This window comes from Callithrix jacchus, chromosome 2 (genome assembly GCF_049354715.1).
Source record: "Callithrix jacchus isolate 240 chromosome 2, calJac240_pri, whole genome shotgun sequence".
Taxonomy (NCBI): domain Eukaryota; kingdom Metazoa; phylum Chordata; class Mammalia; order Primates; family Cebidae; genus Callithrix; species Callithrix jacchus.
In genome coordinates this window covers 56,207,727-56,232,342 of record NC_133503.1, presented here as the reverse complement: position 1 = coordinate 56,232,342, position 24,616 = coordinate 56,207,727, and the positions used below count along the sequence as shown (strand labels likewise).

Below are 24,616 nucleotides of genomic sequence, written 5' to 3'. Positions count from 1 at the left end.
AATTTATTTAATACATATTGTTGATTCATCAATATTGAACTATAGATCTTTCACTTCATTGGTTAAATTGATTCCTAGATAGTTTATATTCTTTCTATCTATTGTAAATGTGGTTGTTTCCTTATTTCTTTTTCAGATTGTTCACTGTTGGTATACATAAATGCTACTGATTTTTATGTTAATTTTGTATCCTACAACTTAACTGAATTCATTTATCAGTTTTAATGTTTTTTTTTTTGTAGATTCTTTAGGTTTTTCTAAATATAAGGTCGTGCTATCGGCAAAAAGCTAATTTGATTTCTTCCTTTCCAATCTGAATGTCCTTTATTTCCTTCCTTTCCCTAACTGCTCTGAGCAAGACTCAGAGCTTATTATGTTGAATAAAAAGTGGTGAAAGTACGTATCCTTGTCTTGTTCCAAATCTTAGAGGAAAGGCTTTTATCTTTTCCCTATTCAGTATGATGTTAGCTGTGGGTTTGTCAAAATGTATTTTATTGTTTTTTGACATGTTCCTTCTATACCCAGATATTTTTTGTCATAAAGGGATGCTAAATTTTATCAAAGGCAATTTCAGCATCATTAAAATAGTCCTGTGGCTTTTGTTCTTTATTCTGTTAATGAAATGTATCACACTCATTCATTTTTATATGTTGAACCATCCTTGCATTCCTGGGATAAATCCCTAGTGATTATGATAAGTAACTTTTTAAATGTGTTGTTGAATTCACTTTGCTTATATTTTGTTGAGTATTTTGGCAAATATGCTCATCAGAGATATTTGCCAGTAGTTTTTATTGTTGTCTCCCAGTCTGGTTTGGTGTCAGGGTAATGCTGACATCAAAAAAAAGTTTAAAAACATTCCCTCCTCTTTAATTTTTTTTTTTTTTGAAGAGTTTTAGTAGAATTCGTATTGGTTCAGCTTTAAATGTTTAGTTGAATTCACTAGTAAAGCCATTCAGTCAGGGGCTTTTGTTTAATGAGAAATGTTTTATTATAGCTTTAATCTTATCATTTATTGTTGATTCGTTGATGTTTCCTATTTCTTCATGGTTTAATCTTTGGTAGGTCATATGCGCCTGGCAATGTATCCATTTGTTCTAGGTTTTCCTATTTGCTGTCATATAGTTGTTCATAATAGCCTCTAGTTTCTGTGGTCTTAGTTATTATCTCTGCTTTTTTATTTATGATTTTATTTATTCAGTCTTCTCTCATTTTTTAAAAATCTAGTTGAAGGTGAGTCAATTTTTACCTTTCATAAAACCAATTTTCATTCTAAAGTTGATCTTCTGTATTTTTTGTCTTGATTTCATGTATTTCTGCTCTAATCTTTATTATTTCTGTCTAATTTTGGATTTAGTTTGTTCTTGTTTCCTAGTTTCTATGGTCACATTGTTAGGTGGTTTATTTTAAAAGTCTGCCTACTTTTTTGTGGTAGGTGATTATTGCTATAAGCTTTCCTCTTAGCACCATTTTTGCTGTATCTATAGATTTCAATATGTTGTATTTCCATTTTCATTTATTTTAAGAATTTTAACATTTGTTTCTTAGCCATTAATTGACCCATTGGGTGTTTAGAAGCATATTTTAAATTTCAATGTTTGTGTAGTTTCCAAGATTTCTCTTGTTGTATTTTTAATTTTATTCCATTGTGGTCAGAAAAGATAATTTCTACTTTATTGAATTTTAAAATTCTTGTTGTGTGGCCTAAGATATGGTCTGTTCTAGTGAATGTTCCATGTAATGGAACTGTAAATGGTCTGTAAATGTCAGTTAGAGCTCTTTGGTCTAGGGTATAGTTCAAGTTCAATGTTTCTTTTGTTGATTTTCTGTCTGAATGATCTGTCAATTACTGGGAGTGGGGCATTGAAATTTCTTACTACTATTGTATTGCAGTCTATGTCTCCCTTTAGATCTCTTAATGTTTTCTTTATATACTTAAAAGCTCTGGTGTTGGGTGCATAAATATTTGTAATTGTTATATCTTCTTGCTGAATTGACCCCTTTATCATTATATAGTGACCTTCTGTGGTCTCTCTTTACAGTCTTTGACTTGTCATCCATTCTGTGTAAGTATAGTTACTCCTATCCTTTTTTGGTTTTTGCATGCATGGAATACTTTTTCTGTCCTTCACTTTCGGTCTATGTGTGTCTTTATAGTTGAGGTGAGTTTCTTGTAGGCAGCATGTAGTTGGGTTTTGTTTCATTATCTATTCAGCTACTCCATGTCTTTTAATTGAAGAATTGAGTTCATTTACATTCAGTGTTATTAAGTTAATGCCTTACTACAAACAACCATTCTGTTGTTTGTTTCCTGCTTGTTTTATAATGCCTTTCTTCCTTTCTTCCTTTCTTTGCTGTTAAGTGATTTTCTCTGGTAGTATGTTTTAATTTGTTACTTTTTATTTTTAGTGTATTTTTCATAGTTTTTTTGCATTGTGGACACCATGAGGCTTACAAAAAACATCTTTATAGATGAAACAAGTTGTTGTAAAAAGATGAAAACTTATGGACCACAAAAAAGCATAGAAACAAACAAACTTTAACTTTATCCCCCCCATCACATTTTGACTTTCTATGGTTTCAATTAACATATTTTTATATTGTCTAACTCTTGACAATTACTGTAGCTATTAGTTTTTGATCCATCCCTTAGGCTCTATACTAGAGTTATAAGTGGGTTTTGCAACTCATTTACAAGTATTAGTGTATTCTGGATTTGTCTGTGTATGTATAAAAGAGCTGCAATTCATCTGGCAACAAGTTTCTCAAAAGAAACCACAAAGGCCAGAAGAGAGTAGGATGACATTAATTTTAACACTGGGTTTTATAACTCAAATGTTTTCTTTTTACCTGTTAGTGGTGGTGGCAGCGGTGGTTGTTTTTCTTTCTTATGTAAGATTTCCTGGGCGTGCACAGTGGCTCACACCTGTAATCCCAGCTCTTTGGGAGGCTGAGGAGGGCAGATCACTTGAGGTCAAGAGTTTGAGACTAGCCTGGCCAACATGGTGAAAACCCATCTCTACTAAAATACAAAAATTACCTGGGTATGGTGATGCATGTCTGTAATTGCAGCTACTTGGGAGGCTGAGGTAGGAGAATTACTGGAGCCTGGGAGGTGGAGGTTGTAGTGAGCTGAGATCATGCTACTGCACTCCAGCCTGGGCAACAGAGTGAGACTCTGTCTCAAAAAATTTTTTTAAAAAGAGAGAATTCCTTTTAGCATTTTGTATAAGATGGGTTTGGTGGTATATTCTCTCTGTTTTTGTCTGAGAAAGACTTCACTCCTGTTTGAGTGATAGCTTTGCTGGATACAATTGTCTTTCATTGCAGTTACTTTCAGCACTTTGAGAATGTCATCCTACGGCCTTTTGGCCAGCGTGGTTTCTGTTGAGAAGTTTGTTACCAGATGAGTTGGAGCTCCTTTATATGTCATTTGTTGCTTTTCTCTTTTTGCTTTTAGGAGCCTCTCTTGGTCCTTGACTTTGAGAATTTGATGATTATATCCTTTAAGGTACTCTTATTTGGTTTGAATCCATTTGATGTTCTCTGACCTTCCTATACCTGGATATTTTTCTTTCTTATGTTTTGGAAAGTTTTTTGTTAATATTTCTTTGAATAAGTTTTCTACCCCTTGTTTTGGCTGTTTTGTCTTGGACATTCATTATTCTTGATTATTGTCTTTTTAGGCAATTTTTTCTATATGTTTGTTCCTTTCATTCTTTTTTCCTTTTTCTCTTGACTCTGCATTTTCTTTTCTTTCTTTCCTTTTTTTGGTGGAGACAGAGTCTTGCTCTGTCACCCAAGCTGGAGTGCAATGGTATAATCTTGGCTCACTAGAACCAGAACCTCTGCCTCACAGGTTCAAGAGATTTTCATGGTTCAGCCTCCTGAGTAGATGGGACTACGGGCAAGCAGCACCAAACCTAGCTAATTTTTTGTATTTTTAGTAGAGATTGGGTTTTCCCATGTTGTCCAGGCTGGTCTCTAACTCAGGCAATCCATCCACCTCAGCCTCCCAAAGCTGACACTGTGTTTTGGTTTTCTTTTTATTTTTTTTTTGAGACAGGTTCTCACTTTTACCCAAGCTGGAGTACAGTGGTGTGATCTCAGCTCACTGCAACCTCTTCCTCCCAGGCTCAAGTGATCTCCCCAGCTCAGCCTCCTGAGTGGCTGGGACTACAGTTACCAGCCACAAATGTATAGTTTGTGTGTGTGTGTGTGTGTGTGTGTGTGTGTGTGTGTCTGTAGATATGGGGTTTTGCCATGTGGCCCAGGCTAGTCTCAAACTCTTGGACTCCAGTGATCCACCAGCCTCAGCCTCCCAAAGTCTTGGGATTACAGGCATGAGCCACTATGCCTGGCCCTAACTCTGTATTTTCAAATAACCTGTCCTTTAGCTCACTGATTCTTTGCTTTGATCCATTCTGCTATTAAGAGCTTCTAATGAATTGTTCAGCTCAGCAAATGTGTTTTTCAGTTACGTAGTTGCTATCTGATTTTTCTTTAAATTTCATTCTCTTTGTTAAATTTCTCTGATAAATTTCTAAGTTGTTTTTATGTGTTACCTTGGAGATCACTGAGTTTCCTTTAAATTGTCATTTTGAATTCTTGGTCATAGGTCCCATATCACCATCCTACTAGAATCAGTCACAGGTTCCTTGCTTTGTTCTTTTAGCAAGGTCATAGTTCCCTATTTGCTGTTGTTATTGTGAATATACAGCTCCGTTTTTGCATTAAATGATTATTTCACTCTTCTCTGTCTGGCTTATTTGGTTATTATTGGATATGTTTGCTTAGAGGTTCTTTGAATTTACCTGCTGAATTTCTTTCTTCCCCCCACTGGTTGCTGCTTTCTTTTTAACACTAGATTGTGCCTTGAGCCTAGGTTTGCCTTGACTCTGGTTAATGATCAGAGCACTGCCCATCCGAAATAAGGGAGGTGCCAAAAGGGAGGTCCCAGTGGTGTGGGAAGGCTGGCTCGGGATTCATGCCCAGGAGACCTGTGGAATATTCCTTCTACAGTGTACTGCTGCTGAACAGTTACTCTGATTTGAAGTCTCTTTTCGTTGAATTTCACACGGAGTTTCTAGGGCTGGGTGTAATAATCCTATTTCCCTCCTTTATCTGTGGCTGTCCTCAGATATATTTTTCCTTTCAGGCATTCATGATGCTTCCCATGGGCTGAAGCAGGGATAGGTCTCCTGTCAGAAAACTTAAGGTGGTGGGGGAAGCTGGTTATCCACATCTCACTTTTTTTTTTACTGTAGAAACCATGAGTCAGGGGGATATTTTTTGTGCATTTTGTTGTAGACTGATTGGAGTGTGGGATGTTGAGGATATAGAAGTCTAATTCTCAGACCATCTTCTTGGGTTTTTTCAATCACCTCTTTGTGGCCCTAGGAGCTATCTCATCTTCATCTTGAGTTTTGGAATATTATCAGTGATATTTTATGAGAACGTTTTAGTGTCCCTCTTAGGCTTGTCCTCCCTGTTTTACTGTGAGAATCTTGGGTTTAGTTAGGCATCTCGTATAGGTTTTTTGTACATTGTAGCCTGATGAACATATGTTATGCTTGGCATGAGATATATTGATCACAGCATCAACAGTGATGTGAAAATACAATAAAAGTTCAACCCTGCCCTGTGCCCAATATAGAAACTCTGCCATGGCACCTAGGGAACTTACATGGCACCCTACATGAACTTACATGTAGGGCTGTGTCCTCTAGAGTTTTACTGTTGGACTTCACAATGCAATTGAGTTATTCCTACCTACTCTCCTATATGCAACTTTTCCCCATAATTTGTTGAGCAAATTGAGGTAAGCTTACAAGGAAGAAACATGTTATTGTTTATTGAGAGCTTATACTATACCAGGCTGTTTTAAGTGCTTGCTTATATCTGGGGTGTGTAATATTTTTCTGTAAAGAGCCAGGTAGTCAATATTTTAGAATTTGCATGACACACATTCTTTGCTGTAACTACTTAACTCTAATTGTAACTGTAAGGAAAGCAGCCATAAACAATATTTAAACAAATGATGTAATTGTGTTCCAATAAAACTTTATTCAAAAAAACAGCAGGCTACTCAGACTGTGGGCTGTAGTTTTCAATACCTGGGATGTACTCTCTTATTTAATTTTCACAACAACTGACAAGGTAAATATTATCATTCTCATTATAGAAATTTGAATACAGGGGCACAGAGCAGCTAAGAAATTTAACATCACATGATTAAAGTAGTAGAACTAGAATTTGAACTCAAGCAGTCTACCTCAAGAGTCCATGCTCTCAACAGTATGTCATACTACTGTCTCTTGAGTGGAAAGATAGCAAAAATGGTATAATTTCTTTCTTTCTTTTGGGATGTTTTTTAAGACAGAGTTTTGCTGTGTCGTCCAGGCTGGAGTACAGTAGCCATTCATAGCTCACTGTAACTTCAAAATCCTGTGCTAAAGCAAATCCTCCCACCTCCATCTCTGCTTCCTGAGTATCTGGGACTATAGGCATGCACTACCATACTTTGCTAATTTTTGTATTTTCTGTGGATATGAGGTCTAATTATGTCGCCAGGGCTGCTCTCAAACTCCTGGCTGCATGTTATCCTCTTGCCTTAGCCTCTCAAAGTGTTGGGATTATAGGCATGAGCCACTGTGCCTGCTAGGTGTAATTTCATAACTGTCATATACTTGAAAAATATAATAAAAATAACAGCACTGTGGTTTACACCTGTAATTCCAGCACTTTGGGAGGTGGGCGGATCTCTTGAGTCCAGGAGTTCAAGACCAGCCTTGACAAAATGGTGAGACCCCATCTCAACCAAAAATAGAAAAATCATCTCGGTGTAGCAGCTCATGCCTGTAATCCCAGCTACTCAAGAGGCTGAGGCATGAGAATTGTTTGAACCCAGGAGGTGGAGGTTGTAGTGAGCCACGATCACACCACTTCAGTCCAGCCTAGGTGATAGAGTGAAACACTGTCTTAAAGAAACAAAATAACAATGCTATGCTGTTATCATACATAATCTAATTAAATGCTTAAATAACCCTGCAAGATAGGGGACATTATCTTCCCTTTTCCAAAGAGAAAATTAAAGCAGAGCTTCAGGGCTTTGCTTAATGTCATACAGCTAATAAATAATGGGCTCTAAATTAGAATTTGGATCAAATTCATCTAGGTCTGTGTCTCCTTCATGAACAACGAGGGAGAGGCAATAGAGGATACCGATTTTAAAAAGACCAAACCTTTATAGAGTTGTATCTCTCATCTACCAGAGGTAATGACCAGGTAGATCTAGATACATGCATAGGAGTGCGTGGCTGAGAGTCTTGGCTAGCTGGCACTTCCATAATAAAATACCATTGATTGGGTAGATTAAACAACAATTTATTTTCTCACAGTTTTGGAGGATACAAGTCCAAGACCAAGGTGCCAGCATCATCGGTTTCTGGTGGGAGCCTTTTGTCAGCATTCTCTCTGTGTCTTCACATGGCGTGGAGAGGGCAAGCTTTCTAGAGTCTCTTTTTATAAGAGTACTAATCCCATCAAAAAGGCCTACCCTTGTGACTTCATCTAAACATAGTTATCTAAGACTCATCTCCAAATACTAACACTTTGGGGGTTAGAGCTTCAACCTATGAATTGCTTTTGGAGAGAAACCTGAAAAATCTTCCTCTTAACCCTTATAATGGGTGTAGGAAATCTAAGAGGGTCCTGATCTCCATGTACGTGTTCCTTCTTAACTCTTGCTGGGGAAAGGACAAATCTCATTTTGAGTGTATATGTTCATCTTGATCTTGCTGATGGACATGTTGACTTCTGGTGATGGTTGATGTAATTCTAAGAGCAGAGATCCCTTCTCATCCTCGTGATGAGGATAGAAGGTGTAGGATACATTTGCTTTTTGTCCCAGTAACCATAGTTCTTTTTTCAGTCACCTACTCACAGTCTTACCCCAGACTGTATTGTCACATATGGCTGTACCCTTTCCATAATTCCATTTCTTGTAACCTGGTCTCTGATCACAACCTCCATCTTTCTGCTCACTACCTCTAAGTCTAACTCCTAACAGTCTTTTAAGCCCACCTGGACTTTTGTTATGGTTTGGCTCTGTGTCCCCATCCAAATCTCATCTCTAATTGTAATCCCCATGTGTCAAAGGAGGGGTCTGGTGGGAGGTGATTGGATCAAGGGTGTTCTTGTGATAGTGAGTTCTCATAAGATCTGATGGTTTAAAAGTGTTTGGCATTTTCCCTCTCACTTGCTCGAGTCTCTCCTGCCACAGTGTAACATGTGCCTTACTTTCCCTTTGCCTTCTACCATGATTGTAAGTTTCCTGAGGCCTCCCCAGCCATGCAGAACTGTGAGTCCATTAAACCTTTTTTGTTTGTAAATTACCCAGTCTTAGGTAATTCTTTATAGGTATGTGAACATGGACAATTTATTAATCCTACTTTTTTTTCTTTTTTTTGTTATAACTCACTACCATAATGACCTCACTTTTCTTTTTAAATTCTAAGGTCAGTCATTATAATCATTGCCTTTTGTACACCCTTGAGATACTTTCACTTCCTCATGCTTGCATCTGCGCAGCTGAACGTGGCTGGAATAAAACATACAATTGCTCTGATTTGGTCTCACTTTAAATTCATGGCCATAATTTTCAAGGGGACTCTTGATGCTGCTAGGCAGGCATGCTATACATTCTTAGTCCATCCACTCTCCCATTTTATATCTCATTTTCTTCTTTAAAAACTTTAATACCTCCTTCTATATCCTCACTCTCAGTGATCTTGTTTCTCTTCCACTGCAAATGCTTATGGAAGGAATTCACGGATTTCTCCATCACATCTACTCATTTGCCAGCTTTGACATCTATACACTCTGCCTTTCCAGGCGTGACCAAGAATGAAGTGTCCAGACTCCTATCTAACATCCCGCTTCTACTTCCACATTAGATCCAATCACCTCTTCCTACTCAAGGACATTGCTGCAATTCTTCCCTCTCGCCTACATCATTAAATTTTATCTCTCTAATGGATCATTCCTATTAGCAATGAAACAGGCTATCATTTCTCACATCTTTAAAAAAAGAAGTATTCTTGACCCTCTCTCCCCCTTTATCTTAGCAGCTATTTTCTGTTTTTGCTCCTTTTTACATGAAAATTCTCTGGAACAATCATTGACATTTGATGTCTCCAATTTGTCTCCTTCATTCATTCTTGAATTTGTTCCAAATGCTCTTTGCTTTCAACATTCTTCTGCAACTGTGGCCAATGACTGATGACCTCCCTTGCTAATATTTTCAACCTATAAGCAGTATTTGACACAATTGATCACTGACTCCTTGAAACCCTTCTTTTGGTATCTGAATTAACATTTATTCTCCCCTCCTACCTCAAGGGCTATTATTTCTGTCTCATTTGCTGGTTATTATTATTTTTTGATCATTTCCTCAACTTTTAAATGTTGCTGCACCCAAGACCTAGTTCCTGGACACCTCTTTTTGTCTGTCTGCTTCCATTCCTCAGGTTCTCCTCCAAGGCTGTAGACACAGCCCACATGTTGGTCACTCCAAATTTATATTCCCAGTTCAGTCTTGGCCCTTGAGTTGCATATTGGTCTACAGCGCTGTCCACTTGACTTTTCCATTTGATGTCTAACAGGCATTTCAAGTTAAATACGTCCAGAACTGAGTTGTTTTCTCACACCCTACCTGCTTTTTCTACTTAAAATCTGTCTTTTTCCTGTTTGTTTTCTTTCCTACTGAACGAGTGTTAAGCAGTTTTACCTGCACAGATTTTGCATATAATTGGGCACCATGTAGGGTATGTAGAAGCTAATCTCATGGTCTCTGCCTCGAGCATTTAAAATTCAGTAAAGAAGATGTGGCATAAGCCAGTAGTACTCTCCCAGCTGCCATTCTCTCTTTAGGAATCCCAAGTTTTACCTGGGCTCATGAATGCCTAGTGTCAGGTTGATGACAGTCAATAAGACAGGAAGAGCATTGTTCCGACACAACACAGAACTGCCACATCAGCCCTGAATGCTTATGCTTAAACTGCTATGTGAGAGTGAAATCAACTCCCTTGTTTAAGCTTCTGTTCTATTTTATAGTAGCCCAGTTGGCATCCTGCATAGGGAGATAAGAGCTCAAGCAGGTGAACCACAGAATTTCCCCAAATGTGAATGATAGGAGGCTGGAGGTGGAAAGTATGGAATTCTGGGGCCACTGGGGGTAACTTGATTGAGAAAAGTGGGCTGGTATAAGACACAGAGGGAACCTGTGGGGACCAGCTAGTTTGCAGAGCTGTGACCTTCCTGAAGACATGAACATATAGGCCGTATTTCAGTTCAAAGAGAATCTGCTATTAGAATTTGGCCAAGCCAGTTTGTGAACTCTGATAACCCAAGAATTGTTTGAAAATATTTAGTTGTTGTCAGCAGCACAAAACCCTCTTGTCTAATTTTATGCCCAACTGGAATATATGGAGACCTAAAGGCAGATCTGCTTTGGGTGAATGGAGGCTGTATTCTCTCTGTTTTCCTGTAAGCCTATGGGTGGGCTCTGCTGTGAAACAGATTTAAAGCAATTTATTCTAAGCCCCTTATTTAGTAGATAGTAAAACTTAGGCTGAGAGAGATTTGCTGTTAAACTGGAAGTATGTCATTTCACCTTTCTGGGCCTTGGGTTTCCTCCTATTTAAAACAAGTGTGAATTAATGTCTAAAATCTCTTCTAGTGAGTAATAAAAGAAGCTTGTATGGAAGAAAACTCATGACTGTTGGTCAACTGATAGGTGCTATTTTAAAAGAATACAGGCTGTGTGCTAGGTTGGTATTGGGTCTGCCAGGCACATTTCTGACAATGACTAGGTAAGATATTTCAGAACAACGTTGAGTTTGTTATGTACCTGAATCCACATATTCTGGCAACAGAAATGGCAGGTGATTTTATGTATCCCCATTTCATTCAGTTTACCGAACTCTGGTGAAGTAGCCAGACTAGGCATTCCTCTCCCCCTTTCATAGATGAAGAAACTGCTGGTAACTGCTTTCCCCAAGGTTGCACAATCAGCCAGTGTCTGAGGTAAGACTAAAATCCAGGTCTAGTGCTCTTTATGACAATTCTTCCTAAATTAGTGACCTAAAAATGTAAATGAATTCACTCTTTGGCTTATAAATACTTATGGATTTCAGGATGTTTTCTCCTATACTGTTATTATTTTTCCCTACTATTATTTCTCCCCTGTTATTCTCTCCTATTACACACTGTGCCTAAAGGTGAGGAAGTATTAGGAGATATGGTTGTTCCGCCTGGGAATAAGGTATTTGGCTTCAGGGCCAGACATGGTGGCTCATGTTTGTAATCTGAGCACTTTGGAAGGCTAAGGCAGGAGGACTGGTTGAGCCTAGGAATTCAAGACCAGCCTGGGCAACATACTGAGACCCTGTCTCTCTAAAAAAAAAAAAAAAAAGAAAAAGAAAAAGAAAAAAATAAGGGAAAATATGGCTTCAGAGAATAGCTTCAGGAGGCAATAGTTAAGTGTTACTATGAGCAAACAGTTAATTAGAGAAAACAATTATTGTTTAAGGAGAGTTTGGTAGGAAGTAATTAAATCCTGATAGTATCTGATATTCACACTGATACTTGTAACATCGCCTCTTCTCAGTCATCTTCATAAGTCTGATCTATTGACGATGACCGGAAGAATTAATCTGTGGCCATTTCATCTGTCTGCTTTTTAAAAAGAAAGGCCATTGAACCTTGAACTATATTAAGCATTACATTTTTATGGTCAAATTGAGATTCTGCACAAATATAGTTAATTAAATTTGTAGATGATCTACTGTCTGGGTTTATATGGGAGCCCTTGATTGAAAATGAGCTATAAAACACATGCTGAGTGAAAAGCCCCCAGCCTCCACCTGCCAGGCAGCCGTTTCTGGAACAACCGGTGTTCATGTCCTGTTGCATAGCATGAGTGTGTGTCAGCTACTCACTGAGTCAAGCATGGAATATGCTGGCCTCTTTTCTTCCATCTGACCCCTAAATGTTGCCACCCTCTAAAACAAGGTTAAGTCTTCTCTTTGGCCATTCTCCCCTACCTGATTGTCCATATGATATCTAAGAGACTTCAAATGAACATATTTGAAACAAAACGTTTAGTGTTCTAGTCTATAAAGCTGTTGCTCTTCAGTCTTCTTCATCCTAGGAAATGAGATTTACTCACCATGATATTTACGTCAAAAACCTAGGAATCAGTTATTCTCCCACTTTACCCCAGTCATCAGGTCTTATTCAGGTCACCTTCTGTAGTATTTTCTCCATCAAGGCTTTTTTTCCCCCCCCATTACAATGGGGCATCCTAAGGCAGATAAATCGCCTTTCTATACAGGATAAAAAGTACTCCTTTGGGTTGCATGAGTTGTTACAAGGTTTTCCTCTCAGCCTGAATCAGCCCCTTGCCAAGCTAAGTTACAGGGCTTGGCCAGATGATGAAGATTAGATTTCAACCCCTAGATTTCAGCATGTGTCCCATGTTAGGGACAGGTGCAGTACAGACTGAGCAGTGACCTGCCTGTCCAAGTCACCACTCCCTCTCATCTGGTCTATGCCCTCTAGTCTTCTACCAGTACATCTCCCTGTCTCCAATCTTGTTTCCCTGCAATCCTTTCTGCACACCATAGCAAAATAAATCTTTTCAAAATGTAGATGAGATCATTTTACTTTCCTGATTAAAGTTTTTCCTTGCTTCTCTATTGTACGTGGAATAAAACCCAGAATTCTCACTGTGCTTATGAGGCCCTTCATGATCTAGCCCCTGTGCCTATGTCTTCCCACCATAACTCTGCCTTGGACACACCAGTCTCATTCCCAGTCTTGAACATGCAAGTGTGTCCCTGCTTAGGGGCCTTTACACATCTTTAGATGGCTGGCTCCTTTTCATTCTCCTAGTCTCAGTTTAAATGTCACCATTTGACAGATGCCTTTCATGACCAACTTAGATAAAACTTATACACCAATACCCCACCACCATTATTCTCCTTGTTACATTATTACCTAGTTTTATTTTTCTCCATATCATGTAACACAACCTGAAATTAACTTGTTTATTGTCTGCCTTTTCCAGAATATAAGCTCCATGGGATACAAAGCAGTTTTCTGAATCCCTCATTTTTGTACCTCCAGCATCTCCTAGGGCACTTGGCACTGGACAAATACTGACTGAATGTGAGAGGATGGAGCCAGAGCTCTAAGTGAAGGAATAGTGGGAGAGGATGATGGTATTCAGCAAGCATATGTGGGAAAGTTGTTTAAAAATACGTACTCCTAAAGAAAACTTGAAAATATTTCTGTCATTGCTTTTCCCTCATCCTTTGCCTGTGGTCTTTCCTTTTTGAGTTGGGAAAGTTGAATGGGGCTTGTTTGTATGTGTCTGCATTGTTAGTTTCCAGGGGACTCTGACTGTTAAAGGGTGTTGAATCTCTCTCCAAGCAGAGAGCAAGACCTTGTTACTGAGAGAACTTTCTGTGCGAGGACTCAGCCTGGCGCCAAGGTTGAGCCTCCTGCTGTCATTTGCTTTCTGGGCACAGTAGAGCTAAGCAGCATTGTTTAACCTTTTGGAAGCTGTGTATGAAATTTACATTAGCGGGTGTTGCTGTTCTGTTACAAACCGTTTATCCCATGAATATCAATGTGGCCGTTTGCTCTAGGAAATTATCTTCTTGCTGTAGAGAGAAGCCAAGGAATCCATAAAAATGTACAGAAGATAGGAGAGAGAGTTCCAGTTTCCTTTGAGATTGCTGGGAAGAATGATTCAGGAGCAAGGTGACCTGTGCACCCTGAAGAAAGCATCCGGGGAGATCCCATGGAAATCTTTGCTTTCCCTTCCCAAGGGTGATTTGGAATACAGTATTTTGCTTCATTTATTTAAAAGTATATGAATGCCTATTAAATAGCCTTCCAAAGAATGGGCACTTAATAAATATCTACTCCCAATGAGTTGTCTGATGTTTAAAAATACAGGTACTTAATTACCAGAAAACTCATCCACAAAGAAGAAATATGAACACGTAATTAAGGTAATATCTACGTACATCTACAATTTGCCACAAAGGACTTTTTTTAAACTTCTTTTTAATTAGACATTTAAGACCAAAATAGGAACTATGTTTTTTATTTCTTTTTAATTAATAGACTTCATTTTTAGAGCGGTTTTAGGTTTACAGTAAATTGAGCAGAAAGTACAGTGTTCACATATACTTTCCCCGCCTTCCTTTAGACTCCTTGGTTACTAACACCTTATATTTGTATGGTACATTTCTTATAGTTGGTGAGCCAATATTGGTACATTCTTATTAACTAAAGTCCATAGTTTATTTTATTTTATATCTTTATTTTTTGAGACAGGATCTCACTCTGTTACCCAGGCTAGTGTATAGTGGCCTGATCTTGGCTCTCTGCAACCTCTCCTTCCTGGCTCAAGTCATTCTCTAGCCTTAGCCTCTTAGGTAGTTGGGACCACAGGTGCAAGCTACCACGCCCAGCTCCTTTTTGTATTTTTTGTAGAGATGGGGTTTTACCATATTGCCCAAGCTGGTCTTGAACTTCTGAGCTCAAAGTGATCCACCTGCCTTTACCTCTGAAATTGCTGGGATTGCAGGCATGCACCACCATGCTGGCTTAAAGTCCACAGTTTAGATTAGGGTTCACAAGTGTATTTTGATATATGTATGTCTGATGCATTCATGGATATGGTATTATACAAAATAATTTTACAATTCTGCAGCCTGCCCCATGATTCACCTATTCTCCCTCCTTACCTCCTGTCCTGCACCTCTGACAACCAATCATTTTTTTGGCCTTTAACAAATTCTGGTAAAACCAGCTAGGCACAGTGGCTTATGCCTGTAATCCCTGGACTTTCAGAGGCCAAGGTGGGTGGATCACTTGAGGTCAGGAGTTTGAGACCAGACTGGTCGAAATGGTGAAACTGCATCTCTACTAAAAACAAAAACAAAAAAATTAGCTGGGCATGGCGGTACGTGACTGTAGTTCCAGCTACCCAGGGAGCTGAGGTGGGAGGATCGCTTGAACCGGGGGTTGGTGGTTGCAGTGAGCTGATATTGCACCACTGCACTCCAGCCTGAGTGACAGAGCAAGGCTGTCTCAAAAAACAAACAAAAAATGCTAAAGTATATATAACATAAACTTGCCATTTTTACCATTTTTAGGTATAGAATTTAGTGATAGTACATTCAACCACTGATCTTTCCACCCTCTATAGTTTTGCCTCTTTCAGATTGTCATATGGAATCCTACGTTATGTAGCCTGTCAAGCTGGCTTCTTTCTCTAATCAGCATGCATTTAAGGGGAGCTATAATTTTAATAACTACAGTTTTAATAACTGTTATTAAAACTATATTTTTAATATATCCTTCAGCAGGTCTACTATACTATAGAGTTGAAGTATAGTAGTGGTATTGAAAAATTTCAGTCATTAAACTTCAATCATGGGCATAGGTCAATGAGATTTGCTGTTTGGAACTAGACTGGCATTGAAAGGGTATTCTTAAGAAACTTGGAAAATTAGATTTCAGTAGCGGTCATCTAGTGGAATGATTCCAAGTAGAAATAGAAAGAGTAACTGACATATATTTGTGTGTATAAGCTTGTGGTTGCTAGTGATTCTGTTCTTTTAAATAGTATACCGTTATTTTCTCTGTTTATTAAAATTTTAAACTTTATCTTTGTATTTAAAAATATATTTATATCTATTTGCAAGAAAAATTCTATGTGGCTTTGATTTTTCTAATGAAATGGAAAAACAGAACTTCAGCCAGTCATGGCAGCCCACGCCTGTAATCCCAGCACTTGGGAGGCTGAGGTGGGCAGATCACCTGAGATCAGGAGTTGAAGATCAGCCTGGCCAACATGATGAAACCTCATCTTTACTAAAAATACAAAAATTAGCTGGGCATGGTGGTGGGCACCTGTAATCCCATCTATTTGGGAGGCTGAGGCAGGAGAATTGCTTGAACCTGGGAGGCAGAGGTTGCAGTGAGCTGAGATCACACCACTGGTACTCCAGTCTGGGAAAGAAAAGTGAGACTGTCTCAAAAAAAAAAAAAAACTTCACTTTTTCTAGTGAAAGAAAAATAGAATAAAATGGTGTTGTGGTTAGTATCAAAATTACTTAAAACAAAAGACCTTGTACAAATGGAAAGAAGGGATATCAAGTTTTTACCATTTTCTGGAAGAGTAATTAACTATTGGTAGAAGGCAATTTTTGTTAGCTTAGTTAAGATTACATATTAAGAAAGAGATTCCTGACACACTTAAAACCAGAAATAAAAAGCTCATTCATTTTTCCAATATTTCGATGTTCTGAGCTTTGTAATAGGTATAGAGGGTAAATGGCAGGACGGAGAAGGCAGGAGAAGGAGGAAGTGCTGGAGAAAACATTGTAGATATCCACCAAGAGCCCGTAATGAAGCAGGTACTCAGATTGTAAGAAAACAGGAAGGAATTATAGTAGCCCAACCTACCATGTGCAGGCACTGTGGCAGATGTTGCGGAAACCGTGATGGACAGAACACAGCCCCTGCTCTGACAGAGCTGATGTTCCAGAGGTGAGTTGTATGATAAACACGAACATTTAAAAAATACACACACACACACACACACACACACACACACACACACACAAAAAAAAAAAAAAAAAAAAAAAACCTCAGGACCAGGTAAATGCCACAAAGACATAGCATAATGAAGTTTAGACAGTGTGTTTGGGGCATCTATTTTAGGTAAGGTGGTCTGGGAAGGCCTATCTGGGTGATGACATTGAAGCAGAACTGTCTAAGTTGTTAGGGAATGAGTTATGTATAGATTTGGGAGGAGATCATTCCAGGCATAGGGAACGCCAAGTGCAAATGCCTTGAGGCTGGATTCAACTGGCACTGTCAGGGAACAGAGGGTGGCTAACATGGCTGGGTAAGAGTGAACACGTGGAAAGGGGTAAAAACAGAGTTGGAGAGGCAGAATGGACCCCATCACAGAGATGCTGAGCAGGTAGGCCATGGAAAGGAATTTGGATTTTATTCCAAGCACGTTAGGAAGCCATCTGGAGGGTCCGAGCAGGAAAATAATATGATCTGACCTAATATTTTTAAAAAGATTATTCTGGCACCTGTGTTAGAAATGGACTGGAGGGGTAAGAATGGATACAGAGGCCAGATCAGGGCTGTTTTGGGTGTCCACGTGAGAGGTTAAAGTGGTGTGCACTAGGTGGTACAAGTAATCACGTCTGGAAGTGGTTTTTGGGGAGATGCAGTATGAAAATAGATCTGAAAAGACTTGAGGATGGATCAGATACTGGTGATAGATGGCATACAAATAGGGCTCTTTGAATTTCAGAAGAAGGAACATTTTTTAGTTATTACTGGAGCAAGGTGAAGTGTTTCTGGGAGAGGTGGAGCTGAAGGGTAGCTAAACAAAGGTGATGCGGGGAAGGCATTCTAAGTAGAGAGCTGCTGCGAGTGAAGACAGTGCAGGATGGTGAACATTCTGTTTAGAGAAAGCTAAGTTGTTGTCGAGTTCTTATGAGGAAAAAAGGGCATGAGAAATCTGCAAAGGGAGGTGGAGGCAAGACTGGGGAGGGTCTTAGACACCTTGCTAGGCATTTCCTTGAGTAGGCAATGGGGAAATGTTTCTATTGGGAATGTATTTAGCAGCACATAATGGAAGATTTGCTAACTACTTTAAGCAAAGAAGATTTCATTTTTCTTTCATAATAAGAAACTTGAGGGAAATCAGTTTGGACCGTGAGGCTGCTCATGCCACAGGGACCCTGAGACTGTCTTTCCACTTAGTCATCGTGAATACTATATTGTACTTGTCCTCATGCTTATTACCTCATGGTCTCTAGATGGTTCTTATGTGTATGTGGTCATTATCTGTACTCTAGGCAGGAGGAAAGGGCAAGGGGGGCAAAAGAGGAAAGTCTGTGCCAGACCTCCCTTTTTAAAACTGCGGTTAATTGGCCAGGGGTGGTGGCTCACGCCTGTAATCCCAGCACTTTGGGAGGCTGAGGCAGGCGGATCACTTGAGGTCGGAAGTTTGAGACCAGCCTGGCCACATGGTAAAACCCCATTTCTACTACAAATACAAAAATTAGCTGGGCATGGTGGCAGGTACCTATAATCCTGGCTACTCGAAAGGCTGAGGCAGGAAAATTGCTTGAACTTGGGAGGTGGAGTTTGCATTGAACAGAGATCTACTGAACTCCAGCCTGGGCAAGAGAGTGAGACTCCAACTCAAAAAAAAAAAAAAAAAAAACCAAAAAACCCAAAAACTAATAAAAGAAAAATACCTGTGGGTTGTGTACGTGTGTATATGTGTATATGTGTGTGTGTGTCTATACACATATATATACACACGCATATAACTACTATAAAATTTGTCATTTTAACCATTTAAAACATTTTTTCTTTTTATCCTGTGTCCAGACATTTTAAACTATTTTTAATTTTTCTTTTACCTGACAAATAGTTGTCTATATTTATGGGGTACAATGTGATGTTCCAATACATGCGTATATATAGTGGAGTGAGCAAGTCAGGCTAACTAGCTTATCCGTCACCTCAAATATTCATCATTTTGTGAAGAGAACTTTTAAAATCATCTTTTACCTATTTTGAAATATGTAATACATTATTATTTGTCATAGTCACCACCATCACCACTATTCCAGAACTCTTGCATCACCTCAAGCAGAAATTCTGTGCCCAGTAAGCAGTAACTCATTCCTCCCTTCTTCCAGCCCTTGGTGACCTCTAATCTATTCTGTCTTTATAAGTTTTGTGCCAGTCACATTTGATCATGAAAGTGAATATTTCCAAGAATCTTTATTCAGTAGACATAACTATTGCTGTCTGGGATTGTCCCCCAGGGCAAGGTTGCTCCATGTTTCCTCCCTCCCTCTTCCGTCTCTCTTTTCTCCCTCTCTCTTCCCTAGCTTATCAGTCAGGAGATCACTGAAGACCAGAATGGCATTTGAAGAGGAATGTGGCTGCTTTGCTGTAGAGTCGGGGGAAAAAAAATAGAAGTAGAAGACTATATAGAAACAGGAATGAAGAAAGAGACATGAGTCAGATTTTTTTGTGGGTGGTAGAGAGAGAGGAACAGAGGAAGATGAAGGATTCTGTGCAGCATCAGGTTGCAAGATCGTAAGAGATTAGAAAGCAAAGGGCAAAAGAGAGCATAAGAAGTATTGTCTGGTGTGAAACATTGGACCTCCTGTGGTCTAAGTACGAATCCACGCTTAGTTTCAGGTCTGTGCTACTTTGATGTAAACCTTTTCTGTCTTTCTAATATATGGATTATTTTTCTTTAGTTATGATATTGTGGCAAGATTTGACTATGGAACTTACTTGGGTTACTCATATGTAGATATTTACCAAAGGAGACTATACTATCCAGGCCTTTTTAAAAATTGGCTAGAGGCTTTTTCACTTTATATATATGCATGTATATACATATACACATGGAAGCCTCTACGTATAAAGAATGTATGTATTCATATTGATTTTTTTGTTTTTGAGAGAGGGTCTCACTCTGTCAACCAAGCTGGAGCGCAGTGGCGCAATATTGGCCTACTGCCACCTCTTCCCCCCAGGCCTAAGCAATCCTCCCACCTCGGCCTCCAGAGTAGCTGAGACCATAGGTATGCATCATCACCCCTGGCTATGATTTTGTATTTTTTGTAGGCATGAGGTTTCACCATGTTGCCCAGGCTGGTCTTGAACTCCTTGGCTCAAGGGAGCTGCCCACTTTGACCTCCCAAAGTGCTGCAATTACAGGTGTGAGTCCACACCCAACCCATACTGACATTTTTTTATGTCAATAAATGATTATCTACAGTATCATGTCTATTAGCTGAGTAGTATTCATATATATATCTAATATATATTTTATAGCTATTAAACCAATTGATAACTGTTACATAGTTTTCAGTTTTTGATTATGCTATAATAAGCATCCTTATATATCTTGTCAGGATCCTCCCACCTAAGCCTCCTAAGTAGCTTGGGACTACAGGCATCTGCCACAGTGCCCAGCTAATCTGTTAATTATTTTTTAAGAGACAGGGTCTTGCTATGTTGCTTAGGCTGATCTTGAACTCCTGACCTCAAGAGATCCTCCTGCCTCACCTGACAGAGTAGCTGGTATTACAGGTACAAGCCACCATGCCTGGCCCAGTTTATTTCTAAGGAGGAACACTTTGAAAGGGAATTACTAGGAAAGAACACGAACCTTTTTGAGGATGTTGATACCGATTACTGCACTACTTTCCACACTAGTTGTATCAATTTAGATTCCCCAAAGAATCTGTGTGTGCACGTTTCCTCACATCTTTGTCAACAATGGGTATTTGCTGATTTTCCAAAGTCTGAGAAGTAAAAACTTTATTACCTACATTTATTTTGGTTGCCAGCAAGGCTAGATGTCTCCCCACGTGTTTAGTGCCACTTGTATTGTGTATGTGTGTGTGAGTGAAATGCCAGTTTTTGCCCTGCGCCCTGGAGATCCATGACCTTGTGTGGTGTGTGGGTTTTGGGAAGGTGGGCTGAAAATTGTAGGCTGGGAGGATATTGCTCTTGTCTAGACTCACAGTGAATGAAGGTATGCCCCAAATGTGGTATTGGAAATAACAAAAGAAATAGATATCAGAAAATTTAATAAGACGTGGCAAGGTAGTAAATGAAGAGGCAAGAGAGAGGATCACGACTGAGTTGATTGTAAGACTTAAAATATGAATTGTTAAGACAATTGAACCGGAAAAGCAGGAGAAAGAGTAAATTTCCACAGAAAGTCGTGGACACTTGGAAACTATGAAGCCTGCAAAGAGAAATGCCATTTCCACTCACATCTTAATTTACTCCATCCCTCCCATTCTAAATTCCAGTCATGGGGCTAGTACTTCCCCCACAGAAGCAAGTTCTCAGTGCCTGCAGGATTTTGCACCTTCCATGTTTTCTCAACACAAAAAGCCTTTCCCCACCCTTTTGGGCTCAGCCTGGATGCCTCTTCATTGAGAAGCATTTTGTAAGTGCTCCCCGCCCACCTGCTGCTTCAGATCTCCTTTCTGAGTGATTCCCTTAGGTCCTCTGCTTAAGCACAAAATAGCACTTGTTATGGTGAAAGGTTTTAGAAGAGGTTTGGTTTGGACTTCAGTTTCCCTGGGCTTATGTTTGAGTTTTAAAACCTGTGAGACTTTTAACTGTCACTATTTCTCTAAATTGTGTTCCGTATTTCCCCAGCTAAAGCTGTATTGTTTAAACTCCCAGCACTTACCTTCGTCCATCCATGTCTCCACATCTTTGCTAAGAATGAATATAATACTTAGAGTGTTACACAGGTACCAGTAATCAAGACTGTTGTGAGTCTTAAATGATACAACATATGCAACTTACCATATTACCACGGGTCAGTTACTCAGTTCCCATGTGCCTCATCTCATCTGTAAAATGAGGGTGATAATACACATTTCTTACAGATCTATTGCATGGAACCCCTAATATGTGTGGAGCACCTTGATTAGTACCTATTTCATTCTAGGGCATGAGTGGCTACCATGGTGCTAATATAAAACATCTAATAAAATGTTCAAATATGGTAAGTATTTTTTTCAAGAGATTTTAAATCATTGGAAGGACAGATCATGTCTTATTTGTATTGAAATCCCAGTGTTCAGCGCAGTGCTTCCCATGTGGATGTTTACCATTATTTGTGGAATAGATGCTTTTGAGTTTCCAGCCTCCTCTTAGAGCTGGGGAGAGACAGGGCTGGAAAAAGTCTTTGGGAGGCAATCAGGAGTTATTTTCCAAATAGAAAGAGTGGGAGCTATAGGAGTCCTTATAATTGGTGATCGGCTCCTCTCTGACTCTTCTTCCCCTTCATGATTCCTTTTCTTTCTTGGTCAAGCATTGTATGTCAGGTTTTGAAGGAGATATCCATTGTCTTTTTGGCTTTTCTTTTTTAGTTTTGCAGGATTTTAAAATATTTTGGCAGGTCTCCACATTTGATGAGGAGTAAAATTGCTTTTATACTTCTTGAGTGGAGGATTCAGGGAAGCCGGGAGTAAACGGCATCAGCAGGGAAATGGATCCAAAGCGACAGTTGTGTGTTGCAGTGAGTAACTGCTGAAGTGAGACTGAGGCAGGCCTAGGGCTGAGCATTGCCCTTTGCCAGTTGGTTACTTCTCTCTGAGCTTCACCTTTATCATTGATAAAATGTGGCTTTGTGGCCTACTCCTACTTCAACCTGAGCATTCCCTTGTGATTGTTTTAATGCGAATTAAGGGTTTCTGGTGCTTTAAAAGATAAAAAGGAAAGCCGCTTGTATCTGTGAAGGTAGGAATTTGCTGTAACTGCAAGGCAAAAATAGTGTCTTAAATCAGATAGATGTGGTGGGGTGCAGTGGCTCACGCCTGTAATCCCAGCACTTTAGGAAGCTGAGGTGGGCTGATTACCTGAGGTCAGGAGTTTGAGACCAGCCTCGCCAACATGCTGAAACTAGGTCTCTACTAAAAATACAAAAAATTAGCTGGGTGTGGTGGTGGATGCCTGTAATCTCAGCTACTCAGGAGGCTGAGGCAGGAGAATCGCTTGAACCTGGGAGGCGGATGTTGCGGTAAGTAAGCAGAGATCACGACACTGCACTTCAACATGGGCGACAAGAGCAAAACTCCGTCTCAGAAAAAAAACATCAGATAGTTGTTTGTTTCTCTGCCCTGTGAAGTCCAGCTGTACCCAGGCCAGAGCTGGTGTGGCAGTTCCATAATAATCTGGGAGGTATGCTGCTTACAGCTTTCTGTTCCTGCCTCCTTAGAATGGAGCCCCATTGTCATGATGGAAAAGGGAGCTCCAGTCATCATGTTCACATTGCAAGGAGTGGGCAGGTGAGGCTGGTGCGGCGTGAGGAGAAACGTCCTCTCCTTTAAGGAACACTTCCCAGAAATTGCACAAAATCAACTTACAGTCTGTTGGGTTGTGTCATAGTCACATGGTCACAGCTGCTAAGGAGGCTAAAAATTATAGTCTTTGTACTGGGTAGTCATGTGCCCAGCTGAAATCCAGGAGTTGTATAATTAGAAGAAAAAGGGAACCAATATGGTAACAACTAGGGCCAACCCTCTGGGCTAGATGCAGACTAGTTAGGCTGCACTAAGGGCACATATCTGATTAAAAGGTTTTTGGTGTTTTTTTTTTTAACTTTTAAGTTCAGAGGTACATGTGCAGGTTTGCTACATAGGTAAATTTGTGTCACAGGTGTTTGCTGTACAGATTATTTTGTCACACATGTATTAAGCCTAGTATCCATGAGTTATTTTTCCTGATCCTCTCCTTCCTCCCACCCTCTGACAGGCTTTCCTGGGTTTTGTTCCCCTCTGTGTGTCCATGTTTTGTCATCATTCAGCTCTCACTTACAAGTGAGAACATGCAGTATTTGGTTTTCTGTTCCTTCGTTAGTTTGCTAAGGATAATAGCTTCCAGCTCCACAGCAAAGGACATGATCTTACTCTTTTTTATGGCTACATAGTATTCCATGGTACATTTGTGCCACATTTTCTTTATCCAGTCTCCTATTGATGGGCACTTAGATTGATTCCATGTCTTTGCTATTGTGAATAGTATTGCAGTGAACATACACATGCATGTGTCTTTATAATGTAATAATTTCTATTCCTTTGGGTATATACCCTATAATGTGATTGCTGGGCCAAAAGGTATATCTGTTTTTAGGTCTTGGAGGAATCACCACACTGTCTTCCACACTACTCCTGTTGACAGTGTATAGGTGTACCTTTTTCTCCACAACCTCACCAGCATCTGTTATTTTTTGCCTTTTTCATAGTAGCCATTCTGACTGGTGTTAGATGGTATCTCATTATGGTTTTGATTTGTAGTTCTCTGCTGATCAGTGATGTTGAGCTTTTTTCATATGATTGTTGGCCACATACATGTCTTCTTTTGAAAGATGTCTGTTCATGTCCTTTGCCCACTTTTTTGTGGGGCTGTGTTATTCCTTGTAAATTCATTTGTTCCTTATAGATGCTGTATAGTAGACCTTTGGTAGATGCATAGTTTGCACAAATATTTTGCTATTCTATAGGTTGTCTGTTTACTCTGCTGATAGTTTCTTTTGCTCTGCAAAAGCTCTTTAGTTTAATTAGATCCCTGCCAATTTTTACTTTTTTTTTTTTTTTTTTTAATTTTTTATTGGATTATAGGTTTTGGGGTACATGAGCAGAGCATGCAAGACAGTTGCGTAGGTACACACATGGCAGTGTGCTTTGCTTTTCTTCTCCCCTTCACCCACATTTGGCATTTCTCCCCAGGCTATCCCTCCCCACCTCCCCCTCCCACTGGCCCTCCCCTTTTCCCCCCAATAGACCCCAGTGTTTAGTACTCCCCTTTCTGTGTCCATGTGTTCTCATTTTTCATCACCCACCTATGAGTGAGAATATGCGGTGTTTCATTTTCTGTTCTTGTGTCAGTTTGCTGAGGATGATGTTTTCCAGATTCATCCATGTCCCTACAAACGACACGA

At 39.5% G+C, this 24,616-nt stretch overlaps 1 long non-coding RNA gene across 1 annotated transcript in view; it reads left to right on the top strand.

The window, feature by feature from the left end:
• LOC144581157 (uncharacterized) overlaps nt 1-24,616 on the top strand; it is a 178,506-nt gene that overhangs the window by 9,579 nt on the left and 144,311 nt on the right. The gene's annotated exons all lie outside the window — the stretch shown is intronic.